Source organism: Ursus maritimus, unplaced genomic scaffold (assembly GCF_017311325.1).
Source record: "Ursus maritimus isolate PB19 unplaced genomic scaffold, ASM1731132v1 scaffold_12, whole genome shotgun sequence".
NCBI lineage: Eukaryota > Metazoa > Chordata > Mammalia > Carnivora > Ursidae > Ursus > Ursus maritimus.
The window spans coordinates 29,278,462-29,292,209 of NW_024423564.1; positions in this window are offsets into that span (position 1 = coordinate 29,278,462).

Below are 13,748 nucleotides of genomic sequence, written 5' to 3' on the forward strand. Positions count from 1 at the left end.
ATAGCCTTTTTATATCTGGATTCAGATATCTTCTCTACTAATCATGCAACTTTCATACATTTCAAAGAAATGATTTGGACTGCGTGAAAACAGGAGGCTGGAGCTTCCTACGTGCCCCTGTGTTTGTGTTTGTACAGAATATTTATGCAATATTCCGACTTAGCTATAATCTATAATTCCTGGCTATTATTTCAGTTGCAACTATAATTTTTAGATTAATGGTTATAATTTTGGTAGGGAATACATGAAAAGTTATATGTTCATGCTTGAAAGGAGGATCATTAAATATTCATTATTACCACTCAAATTAGTTGTCATGCTCTATAAAACAGTTACCCGTTATCATTTCACTAGTTTAGATTCAGCGGTAAGTGAACAACAATATGTGGCTCATATCAGCAGAGGAATTTTTGTTGAGGAACAGAGAGAGAAATGATTTTAAAATCCATTTGACATATTTATGTTGACAAATTATTTAAAAGAATTACTGCTTTGTCAATAAACATGTTTGTATGTTGGACTAGGATTGTGACTGGATTTACTTCTAGCTGTTTAATTACTCTATGATTGTGAAAAACAGTGCTCCTTCAAATTGTTATGAGGGGAAAAAAATGAAAATACAAAGGTTGGGATATTTTAGTGTTTTGCAGTTGCCTAACCTTGCCATGAAAAAGCACTTTTCATTTTCATAAGCAGGCATTGAAATCTTGCTTTTTCAGCAAAGCTAGACTGTATAATTTGTTAGTTTTCCCCATCTGGTAACAAATCTATCCTTAAGAGAAAAAAAAAAGCAAAAAATAAAACAAGAGATGGATTTTTATAAATGTTGTGGGAGAGCATATGTGGAGATGTCTCCTTAACCTGTTTTGGAAACATGTGAAGTGAAAATAAATATAAATGTGTTTTAGTGTAAAAACATTTTGCTTTTTTCTTCCACATACTTTGATATGGCTGAAATGTGAAGACATTAGGGACAGGCACATGGTTTGTTGTTGTTGTTGTTTTGATCACATATATGAATCATTTCATACTCCTCAGTAATTTAAATTGGTTGTTTTTCCATAGAAAAGCCCCCATAAATTTGATCTGATCTCATCTAACTTTAGAGTTTTCTGTCTTAAAAGAGTCAAATTATAGCCTATGAACACATTTTGCATTTTTCCACATTGTATCTGGACTCTTCAGAATGATGGTTTATTTTATTTTTTCTGCACAGAGGAAAGGAAAAAATATATAGGTCCATGAATCAATCTAGATAATGGGGAAGGCTGAATGTAATAAATAATACAGTAACAACCCTAAACTAATGAGCTGTTGCTAAGGTACATTTCATAGGCTCATCCTCTATATAAAAAGTCACTAATAACCCCTTGGTGTAATCAGATGATAAAGCTTTGCCATAAGGCAACACCTGTGCAATTAGAACTGCAGATTCTTTTGCACGTTTCATTAATTTCAGGATTTTGTAAAGGCACAATGACTACACTAATAATCTAGTCTACTTGACTCCATGTCTACCGGAAACAAAGTGTCTAATTAGATAAAGGTAATTAATTAGAGATAAATGGAGCTAATCAGGCTCAGTTAACACTAATTCTCTGAATTAAGACATTTTGGGACACCTACTATCCTGCTGACTTTGATATTTTGCATTAAGAATAGGTTCTAGAGGAGTCAGAAAATACTGGCATTTGAGAATTGAGCAGTCTTTTGATGGCATATTTAGGCATCTGAAGTGAAAGGAGAGTTTTCTTTCATATTGTGCTATTTCACCACCTTTCTATTGCAGCTTAAAGATTCACTTTGTAGTTATTCCAATCTGTGCTAGTCTCCATATAAATTTTAATAGCCTTTGCTATCATTTTTATTATCTCTCTAGCCCACCAATGGAGGAAAATCACAAGTTGTTCTCTCTTAAATAAAGAATTAACATGTTACATTAAGGAAATGTCAAGACTCATCAGCCTATATCCTATTCTGATCCTTTAAGGGGAACAAACATCTATAATTCTGATCATTTAATTCTGATTCTTTAAAGAGAACAAACCTCTGCTTTGCAGTGTTGGACTGAAAATTTAGTGGTATGGGGGAAAGATCATTGGCTTTGAAGTCAAAAGACCTGAATTCAAATTTCCATTCTCTCTTACTGAATGAGTGATCTTAGGAAAAATGCTTAACTTCTCTGAGTTCCTTTGGTTATAAAATGAAAACGAGAGTGATGCTAACTTTATGGGGTTGTCATGAACCATTGAGCAAGGTAACTGTGTAAAGACTGGTTATTATTACCTGTTTGTAATTGGGATTGAACATATAACCTAGCACCATGTCTTGGTTGACTACAGCTTAAGTATCAAAAATGTTCCATTTTTATCTCAACCCCATGATATTCTTTGAGCAACATTTATACATGTAGCAAGGAAAAGTTCAAGAATTTTCTCCCAAATAGTCAAATCAGAAAAAAAAATCCTGCAAATTCTTTACTTGGAGAATCTGAATATTTCTGGTTTTGTTTTCTACACTGATATAATTAGCCCACTTGGCAAGTTGTTCCACAGCCCACAGGGAATGGACAGTTTGCCCTGGAATTGAACTCTGAGATGTAGCTCAATATGAAGTGGACATCGAAATCTCTCTTTTATAATTTCTCTGGGACATGGCCCTTCCTCTTTCTGTTTTCTGTCCTAATTTATCTGGACTACTCCTAGATTATCTAATGATCTCTTAACTAATATCCCTGCTTTCATTTCTTTTCTCCTATAATTTAGTGCCCTGTAATTCAGTGTTACCAATTTAATCTTCCTCACACAACACCTTGCTCATTCTCTCTCTTGTGAAGATCATAAGATTCCTTGTTAAACTAAGACTCTACCAAGTAGGCAGTCAAGGCATCTGTATCTGGTTCATATTATTTATTCAGCTTATCTCCTGTCCTTCTTGGCCAATAGAGCTTTTTATTCCAGGCAAGCCAGCCTTACTGTTCTTCACCACACCCATCTTCTCTTGTTCCCCCCATCTGGCAGCCTCTCTCCTCTTCTTTCAAGACTTATTTTAAATCCTGCATTTCCCCTGAGGCCCGCTTTGACAACTCCGGCCTACCAAGAGCTTTCTCATTTTTGAAGGTCCACTGCAGTTCTCAGTGGCACCACGCAGACGAAATGCCTGAGGTCAAGAACCATATCCTATTCTTGTATGGAAGGCAAACCTTGCTCACCATCCTCTTACCCCAGACCTCAGTCTTTACACAGTGTGGCCCTCCAAGGTCCATAGAACTAAATGATACATGTCTGTAACTAATTTGTGTGGTGTGTCTTGGCCTGGTCCTTGGTAGTCAGGTCTAATGACTCTTGTGGTAACCCTGGGCCTTTTTGCCCACTGAGGCTGAATTCAACCCTGGGCTGAGCCTTTGTGTTTGGAGACAAAATTACCTTGACGGGAGGCCTGTTGTATGTTCGTGAGGCTTTGCGGCTTGCAGGTTATTAGACTTTTATGATATGCAGTGAGGGAATGCCAGGAAGTGACTATTTCATGACAAAATGTTTAGCAAGCGATGATATTACTACCCAGCAAATGTTTCAGAAAGGACTGAGCAACATGGGCTGAATTTGCATTCATTAGAGACCTTTAGTGGAGTTTTTTGGTGAATGCTCTGTATGGGAGGTTTTCCATGGAGAGTTCATGCCAGGGAAATTGAAACTTGTATGCATTAGATATCCAGGTTGACTGATTGTCGTTGTTGTAAAAATGTCCACAGTTTCTTCCTTTTGTAAGTTTCCTTCCTTATTTCTATACCCTTTGGTAGCACCCTCCCAACACCGACTCTGAGTGTGGCTGTGTGATTTGTTTTGCCATTGAGACAGTAGCAAGCATATGACAGACAGAGACTTAAAAATTACTTGGGTATCAGAGCTTGCTCTCTGGCTGTTCTTGGAACCCTGAGCAGCCCCATGAATGAGCCCAAGCTAGCTTCCTGGATTATGACAGACATGTGGTCCGGCATCCTTCTTTCCCCAGCCAACAGTCAGCTAACCCCGGAAGTCAAGTGGCCTAGCTGACCAGCAGCTAATCACAGAAGCTCACATGAGTTCAGGTGAGACCAATAGAACAATGCACAGAATTGAACTTAATAGTTACTGAATTAAACCTTAGGTTTTGGGGTTATTCAATATCTAACAGTAGATTACTGTTACACTGGTGTAGGCTATCTGTTTCACTGGTTAAACTTAGAAGAAATCCAGAGGACATCAAATGTTTGGTCTCTAATCTTGGAAGAGACATAAGTAGGAGAGTGATGGTACCTTCAAGAGAAATAGGGAAACAAAGAACCCTTCTCAGACTTGGGAAATAAGAAAATGGGGTCAGTTTTTGTTATTTGGGCTGATATAGATCAAAGTTTGAGTCAGGACTTCTAGAGAGATGATAGGCCAGTGTTAAAGATCTATATACAAGGGATAGCTGAAGTTGTAGGATAGGATGAGAATGCAGAAAAAGAAAGACCGGGGGCGCCTGGGTGGCACAGCGGTTGAGCGTCTGCCTTCCGCTCAGGGCGTGATCCCGGCGTTATGGGATCAAGCCCCACATCAGGCTCCTCCGCTATGAGCCTGCTTCTTCCTCTCCCACTCCCCCTGCTTGTGATCCCTGTCTCGCTGGCTGTCTCTATCTCTGTCGAATAAATAAAAACAAAATCTTTAAAAAAAAAAAAAAGAAAGACTGGTGACAAAACTCAGTGGGATTCTCTCTTTTAGTGGCCTGTTGGAAAAGAGGCAAAGGAGTTAGAGGAGGGACAGGGGGCAGGAGGTGCAGAATTATGTAGTAGGAACTCAGGCTGGGGAAAACTGCAAGAAGAACTGAGTGGTCAGCAGAGCTGATTGCTATAAAGGGCAAGCATGACAGTAATAATGACTAATAATTAAAGTGCAATTTGTGTTTATGAAGCCCATTTACATACAATTCATTTTCAATGTAGCAACATATATAGAGTCAGTATCACTATTATGCCCATTTTGTAAATGACAATATAGGCACAGAGCCAGTAAGTGCTTTATAAATATTACTAGTAAGATGGCAAATTCCGAATGTCTTAAAATGGATTCTATTTTTTTTAAAATGGATTCTGTTTTTACTTACAGGAGACCACTAGAACTGTAGTTGAATCTGGTGAGAGGAAAGTCATTAGTAACCTTTGAAGAAGCAGTTTCAGAAGAGTTGGGGGTAGAGAGGATGGTAGTTGTGTTAGGAGCAAGACTGTGTGGAGATAATACAAAAGATAGGGGCGGTAAGGAACAGAACACTGTTGAGTGGCAGGAGAATGACATGATAAGAACTTGAGGGGACACCAGGTTTGAAAGGAGGGTAAGGGTGACCAAAGCAAGTTTATATATAGGAGGGAGGGGGAGAAGTAGAACATGAAAGGAAGAGAGAAAATAAACAAAAGGGAAAATACGAGGAGAATAAAAATTAAAAAAAAGAAAGAAAGAAAAAATAAATGAGAAAAAAAATTGAAAAGCAATTCCTGAAGGTATAGATGCCAGTATCTGGAGCACAGGTGAAGAAAGGGCTTAGACTTGAGAGGGACAGAGCGGCTGGTGGGAAGGGAAAAAGGAGGGAAATGACAGCAAGAGATTTTGAGGTAGAGAGGAAGGAAAATAAATCAGTTCATACCAGAATCTTCAAATCCTGTGCTCATTTTCACTCTAGAAGAGCAGTTTGCCATCTCAGGAAATGCCTGGCATGGATCTACCTTTATAATGAGACAATTGAAAGATTTTTGGAACTGCCTTCATTAAGCATGCCATCCTTCCTGGGCAGAGAGATTTAATTTTGTGATGGAAAAAAAAAATTCTTGAGGTAAAGACCCTGCATGACTATTTGTGTGTGTGTGTGTGTGTGTGTGTGTGTGTGTGTGTGTGTACATACACACACACACACACACACACACCCTGGGCCAGAAGGGGTGCTCTGGGCAAGAGATTGGAAGTCTGAGACCTGGGAGCGTGGCCACAGGGAGTGAGGGGCACCAAAATCAAATTGGTTTGCCCGGAATCCAAGGTTGTCCTGAGAGGTGGAGCAGATGCCCTTTTACAGGGAAGAGATCCTAATTAAAAGGTACCTTCTTACTTAGTTCTGGAAATCTACCATCAGGATTTCCTTCCAGTGACTCAAGGCTTCTGCTCACTGCTTCAAGAAAGATACTTCTGGGAGGAGAAAGCCACTAAACCTCAGGATTTATTAGATTTTTCCCGAGAGCAAGTTTTGTTAGATTATGAGGATGAGGACTGATGGGGAAGAACTAGCCTCTGGATGCAAACAATACAGAAAGAGAACAGAAATCACTAAGTCTTCTACATCCCTTACATCCTCCTGCTCATGCAAGAAGTTCTGTGCATGCCTCTCAGTTTCTCTCACCTTAATCCCCACCACCAGCATAATCACTCAACTACTCTCTCAAGATGCCTGATACGTCACTGGTGCTTAATAAATGTGTGGATGAATGAGTGAATAGCTCCCCACTGGCCTCTCCCTCCAACTTTGGTCCCCTACAACCCATTCATCAGCATGCTACTTTCCTAATGATCCTTCTAAAGCCCAGTTTGATCTATTTAAAGTCCTTCATGGGGGCGCCTGGGTGGCACAGCGGTTAAGCGTCTGCCTTCGGCTCAGGGCGTGATCCTGGCGTTATGGGATCGAGCCCCACATCAGGCTCCTCCGCTATGAGCCTCCTTCTTCTCCCACTCCCCCTGCTTGTGTTCCCTCTCTCGCTGGCTGTCTCTAGTCTCTATCTCTGTCGAATAAATAAATAAAATCTTTTAAAAAATAAAGTCCTTCATGGCACCTTATTACAGGATCAAGTAAAAACTACTTAGCTTGGAATACATGGCCCTTCACAATCCAACTCCTACATCCTTTTCCTGATCTGGCATCTCACAGAGACCCCATGTGTGCAGGAACACATTGACAAACACCTCCAGACTTGATGCAACCATATTGAACTACTTCCAGGTCCATGATCACCTGAGATATTTCACACTGAACTTTGCCTGAGTTGTTTCTTCCTAGAACACTCTACCCCATGCCCTGTCCAACTGGTAAACATCTACCTGTATTTTCAGTTTAAATAATTCTCAGTAAAGCCTTCATGAGCTCCTAAATTGAGGTACCAATCTCTTTTACTTACCCTCCTTGTATCTAGCTCTGTTATAGCACCTGTCACAACTGAACAGCATTTGTTTGTGGACATGAGTGTCTCCCCACCAGAGGATCATGTCCCTGGAAAGCAGGACCATTTACATCTTATTTGCCATTGTAGCTTCAAACCAGGCATCTATTATGCTCTTAAATGTTTAATTGAGAATTTAGGTTGAGACTGCTTATGGCCAAGTTCCCCTCTTTCTCCCTTTTCCAATAATTGTCCTGGTATAGCATTATCTTAGTTACTTTCTTTGTAAAACAAGAGTATAATTGTGGATCTTTTTTTTAGATTGCCTACTAACCATCTAGCCCTGGAGTGAAAGCCCACAGAGGGCCATTCAGTTCCACTCTCTGACTCTGAAAGAGCCCTTAAACCCCATGTCTAGTGCCTGGGAGAGTGCAGCAGGCACCTGCACCCCCCCCCACACACACACTACAGGGACTGTTGGGCAGGAGGTGGCCCTTGATTCTGTCATGAGTGTGTTCTGACATTTGTTGGCATCTAGCTTTGAAGGGGCAGGCAAGTGAGGTCCACTGGAAAGATGCACAGTAGCTGTGAAGATCCCACTCACAACATTATTTCTGCTTTCCCTTGTCTTGGAGGCTTCTCTTTGCTGTTTACCTGAGATGTTTCCAGGTGGGCTTCCTTGTGATGTAAATTTGTTCTATTATCTGGTCCACAATCCAGTAAGTTTACAGACGCAGCTGTTTTCTAAATCTGCCCAGCAAGGTGTCTCCAGAATAGAACCTCTGTCCTTAGAGACAGCAGTGAGGTTTTCATTATCCTCTAGGTTTCCTGAGAAGACAATAGGCTAGCTTTGGTGTGACCTACACATTCTAGTGCCTTCTTAGGAAGGAGGGCTCACTCTCTACATTATTCATAGACACAGAGTCAGCTTTTCAAATGGGAAATTGAAGCAAAACATAGTGGGGGGTAGGGGTGAGGAGGGTAGATGTACGTTGGCAACCAGTGCCTTCAGCCTTGGAAGAATTCTCTTCCACCAGATAGCTTAATCCTTCTTATACTTGAGAGTAAAGTTACCAAAGGGGCAGATTCATGGCTACCTAATCAAACTGTGTGATAGGAGCCAAAGTCACTGCTTCCTGGATGATTTCTACAGAACCCAGTTCTTTCATCCTGCTCTAGTATAGACCTGTGCTTCAGTGAACAGCAAGTGCCTTTCCCATTGGTGTGGACTGACATTATCAAGAGCCAAATTTTAAAGGCCAGAAAATGCCTGAATCTTGAAAGCTGCTGAGGCAACTGAGTCAAGGCTCCAAACACTGGATTAGAAATCAAACGACCTTTTGATTTTAATTTTTTTGTCACGTCCTATCTATTATTATAGAGGCCTTATGATTCAGTTATCTCCTTTTATTCAGTGAATGTTCCTTTCGAACTATTAGTTATTTAACAAACCACAATCTGGTAGAAACAAAGGACGTATTTGAAATATTTCTTCACAGGAAAAATACGTTCTTTTTCTAGCACACTGAAAGAGTTTGCAGTGTTCTTCCTACAGGCCAGCTGAGCAAGGGAAAGCATTGTTGTGAGAGAAATTTAACGGCATTGCAGTTGCCAAATATTTAATACTTTAAAGAGGAAGTTCTAAAATTTAATAGTTGATTTTATTATTACTCTTTGGATATAATTAACTAGGGATGCACTTTAAACTGCTTTATTCTGGCTATTGAAATGGATTTTATGGTTTACACTGGGGAAAAAAATTCTGTCAGACCATGGGCCTTTCCCTTGGTGCACATTATTAGAGTCTTTTTAGAGACAAGCAAGCAATTTTGCTGTCATTGGTCTTGTTCAAATAGAGTATGTTTATCTATGCAATACTCTTGGGAAAGGGTGTCAGAAAAGGATCACCAGTTAGCAGCTGACATAGCTCCTGCACACACGTTGAAAAAGCTCCTCAAATAGCAAATGAACATATATATTTCATTTTTTATGTGGCTGATAAAATGTTATATCATTAAGTCAAAAGAACATATTTGTTCCATCCAACTTGAGTTTAGAACTAGCTCTCCCTTCTAATACAAATGAGGGCCCTGCGGCTCCACAGAGCATGCTCTGCAGAAACGAAACAGCCGTTCACGACTTGAGGGAAAGCAGGTCTTTACACATTGAATACCAACTCTTTAATGGTCTGTTGTCATATTACTGATCTGTTCCCAGATATTGAAATGCCAAGTGGGCTTTGGAGAAATCTAAGTCTTTCTGAATGTTTAGTTTAACTTGTGTATTGTTTTATTTCAAATACCGAATTCTCATCTCTTTGCTCAAATCAAAGCATCCATTCACTCATTTACTCCATAAATAAATATTGAGCAAAAACTACAAATATGCAGCAAGTACTAATCTGGGCTTTTGCAAAAAAGTGTACAAAATAAAAAAGGCACTTGCCTTCAAGGAACTTATAATCTGGTGAGTATGATAAATGAACAAGCAGAAAATCTAATCACAAATCAGAAATATTATAAAGAGGGGAGCCTGCCTGGCTTATGTGGTGGAGCATGCAACTAACTCTTAATCTCAAGGTTGTGAGCTCAAGCCCCATGTTGGGTGTAGAGATTACTTAAGGAAATTAAAAACAGAAAAACAAAACGAAAAACAAAAAGAAATGCTGTGAAGAAAGAGAATTAGTGCTGAAGTGAGAGAGACCCGAGGCCTTGGTGTCAAATGTAAATAGTGAGACCTACTTTGTAGAGTTGGGGATTAAATGAAACGGAACAATGTAGATACATTTCTTCATGCAGTGCTCAGTATGAAGTCAGAGATCAATCATGTAGTTAAATATATGGATCCAGATAGGATCCATGGTGTATTTGGTTGGTGACATTAATGCCCCTCATGCCTTCACATTTTGAAGTGATGTCACAGAGAAGAAGGAGTAGTCATTCTTTTTTTTTTTAAGATTTTATTTTGAGGTAATCTCTGCACCCAATGTGGAGCTCAAACTCACAACCCCAAGATCAAGAGTTACATGCTCCACTGACAGCCAGCGAGGCGCCCCAGTCATTTTGCCATTTCTTGTCATTTATTTGTGAGCATAAAAGCATGACAGTTTACCAATTAGTTTCTCTTAAAGTATTCACCTGATATTTTGCTTATAGAACTCTTCCAGCTCCTTTGGCAGTTTCCCTTGGGGCCTTTTCAAGGAACCTCTCACAGTGGAAACTCACCTTCTCACTCCAGTTTTATTGAAAGTTTGGATTCTTCTACAAAGCATCTGAGTCCTAGGGTTCTTTTTCACCTCTTGAGACCTAGAGAAATCCTTGCCTAGAGAAATCCTTGATTTGGGATATCCTACTTACCAGAGATTTACTAACTACTTGCTATGTGCCCAAATTTAATTTAATCCTTAAACAGTCTTGTGAGGTGGGTATTGTCACGTGCATTTTTTAAACATGAAGAAATAGGAGCTCAAGGAGGTTAAGTAGCTTGCCCAGGATTATGAAACCAAAAAGTGACGTAGAATTTGTACTTATCTCGATTATTTTATTAACCCATGTACTGAGTACCTGCTATGTTCCAGGCCTATCCTGGGGTGAGTGGTGATGATATACCATTAAAGGAGAAGCAGACAGTTAAGTAATCAGAAGTGTGAGGATGCTGTGAAGGAGAGATAGAGGAGAGTGGGAACTTGTACCAGGGAACCTAAAATTGGAGGCTTCTGTGAGGAATACCACTGAGGTCCAGAGGGTGAGGTAGAAGTGTTTGGGGTATGTGTGGTCATTGGCTGGGGAAGAGACTGTCCTCAGCAGATGGAACAGCATGGACAAAAGACCTGAGGCAGAAAAGAACATGGAGTGTCTTCAAGGAACTGCAAAAAGGTAATTGTGCCTGGGTTTTAAAGACCAAGGGGGATTGACATAAGATAAGGATGTTATCCTTAGGAGGATAGGTTATGAGCCAAATCACATAGGACCTGGTTAGCTTTGTTAGGGATAATGGACTTTATCCTAATCTCAATAAGAAGTCATTAAAGGACTTTAAGCTGGGAAATGATTTAATCACTTTTTTTTTTTTAAGATACTGCTGACTACTTGTGGAGAATGAAGTAGGAAGGGGGGACAACTAAGGAAGTAGGAATACTAATTAGAAGGCTATTGCAATAGTCTAGATAGTAAATAATGGTGGTTTGGATCAGGATGGTGATGGAGGGGATGGGGAGAAGTAAATAGGTTCCAGAGATATGTAGGAGGCAAGCCTCTTTTCTTCTTTTAAGTTTTATTTATTTAAGTAATCTCTCCACCCAACATGGGGGCTTGAACTCATGACCCCAAGATCAAGAGTCACATGCTCTTCTTGGGGGCGCCTGGGTGGCACATCGGTTAAGCGTCTGCCTTCGGCTCAGGGCGTGATCCTGGCGTTGCAGGATCGAGTCCCACATCGGGCTCTTCTGCTATGAGCCTGCTTCTTCCTCTCCCACTCCCCCTGCTTGTGTTCCCTCTCTCGCTGGCTGTCTCTCTCTGTCAAATAAATAAATAAAATCTTTAAAAAAAAAAAAAAAGAGTCACATGCTCTTCCGACTGAGCCAGCCAGCCATCCCTGGGAGGCAAACTTTTTGATTAAATCATTTGGAATGCTTTCAATTGCAATAGAATACTGAGTAATAGAAACTGACTTTAAAAGTAGAGGGAATGTGTTCATTTATGTAACTGTAATTATGTGGAGGTAGGGCTGGGTTCAGGTAAAGCTCAATGAAGTCTCTAGGGGACGGGTTCTGTTGGACTCTGTTTTACTTCCTGCCATATATGTTTTATCAAAAGGGGACTACCATCATGCTCCCAGGGTGGCTTCCAGGGTCTCCAAGGCTGCACGCTTCTTTCTTTGAGTCCTGTTTGAAAAAGAGAGCATCTTCATTCTGGCATTCTCAGCAAAAGCCTCAAGTCTCACTCTGATTAGACCGCCTTAAGTCTCATGCCTATTTGTGAAGCAGTTATTGAGGCTAGGAAGATAGAATGTTCTGACTGACTAAACCTAAGCCATGAGCTTTGAAACTAGAGCTGTGGGGTCAACTTTCCTTCAAACCACGTGGTTCACCAATGGAAATGGAGATTGTTGAGAAAGGAGAAGGGAGGAATATATGCTGACTCAGCAAAAGTCTTCTCTATTAATGGATTGGAAGTCAGGGTTTAGAGAGATGTGTGCTCATTGAGGTGGGGAGCAAGAGAGGCAGGTATATGGAAGAAGTTGATGAGTTCAGCTGTGATTGTAGGACCTGAGACATCCAGAGGGAGATGTCAGCTAGGCAGTTTGATTTGCCAGCCTGCAGCTCAGAGGTGTTGGCTGAAGCCAGAAGTTTTTGTGTTGTTGACTTACCTGATACTAAAACTTGTGCTTTTAATCAGAAGGCATATTTTACATTATTTTTAAGTCCCTTCAATTGTTACGACAATTTTCAGTGGCCAGGGAATATTTAATCACAAAATGATTATATATCTCACTTATTTATTCTTTTAATGTTTACAACTATTGCTTTCCTATTTTATAGATGGGAAAACGGAGACATAGAAAGGTTACATCTAAGCTCATAGAGCTAATGAAGAGTAGTACTGGGTTTTGAACTTACTAAGAAAGTCTGATTCCAGAGACCTTTTTTTTTTTAAAAAAAGATTTTTATTTATTTATTTATTTATTTGAGAGAGGAGAGAACAGGAGCAAGGGGGAAGGGCAGAGGGAAAGAGAGAAGTAGATTCCCAACTGAGCAGGGAGCCTGATGTGCATCGGGGCTCGATCCCAGAACTCCAGGATCATGACCTGAGCCAAGGGCAGATGCTAACTGACGGAGCCACCCAGACGCCCCTCCAGAGACCTTATTCTTAATCTCTGTTCATACGATTCTGCTCTCAAAAGGAAGGGAATGGGGGCTCCTGGATGGCTCAGTTGGTTAAGTATCTGACTCTTGATTTGGTTCAGGTCCTGATCTCAGGTTTGTGAGATTGAGCCCCACAGTGGGTTCCGCCCTTGGTGCAGAGTCTGCTTAAGTTTCTCCCTCTCCCTCTGCCCCTCCCCTACCCCACTTCTCTCTCTCTCTCTCTTTCTCAAATAAATAAATATTTTAAAAAGGAGGGGAATGGCTAAGATGGTCACTTAATCACTTTCTTACACAGAGCATAATGGTTGCTCTGATTAAATCTTGATTCCCCCCTGGGATGCTGGTCTTTGGGTCTGAACTGCTTTTGAGACAACACAGCTTTAAGAGGTGAGCATTCCTGTCTGCAGTGATCATCTTGGATATCAGCATGGCAAGTAGGGAAAAGAACTGTCATTGTCGGAGACATGAAACAGCTGAGCAAACCAAATAACACAGGCAACCACAAGTGGTTTTAGTAACTCCATAAGCTTCTCTTGCTCCATTCTTGCTAAATCCTCATCTTCCTTAAGCTGCTTTTGATAGCACGGCAGAGCTGGGAAAGGCTGGTGAGGGTGTATAGTTCCATGACTTTTTCCTTAAGCAAAATAGAAATGATAGTCCTGTCCTGTCATTTTATATTATCTGTGCCCCTTTCTTCCCATTAGTATAGATAATTAAGGGCTAAGGACAAAC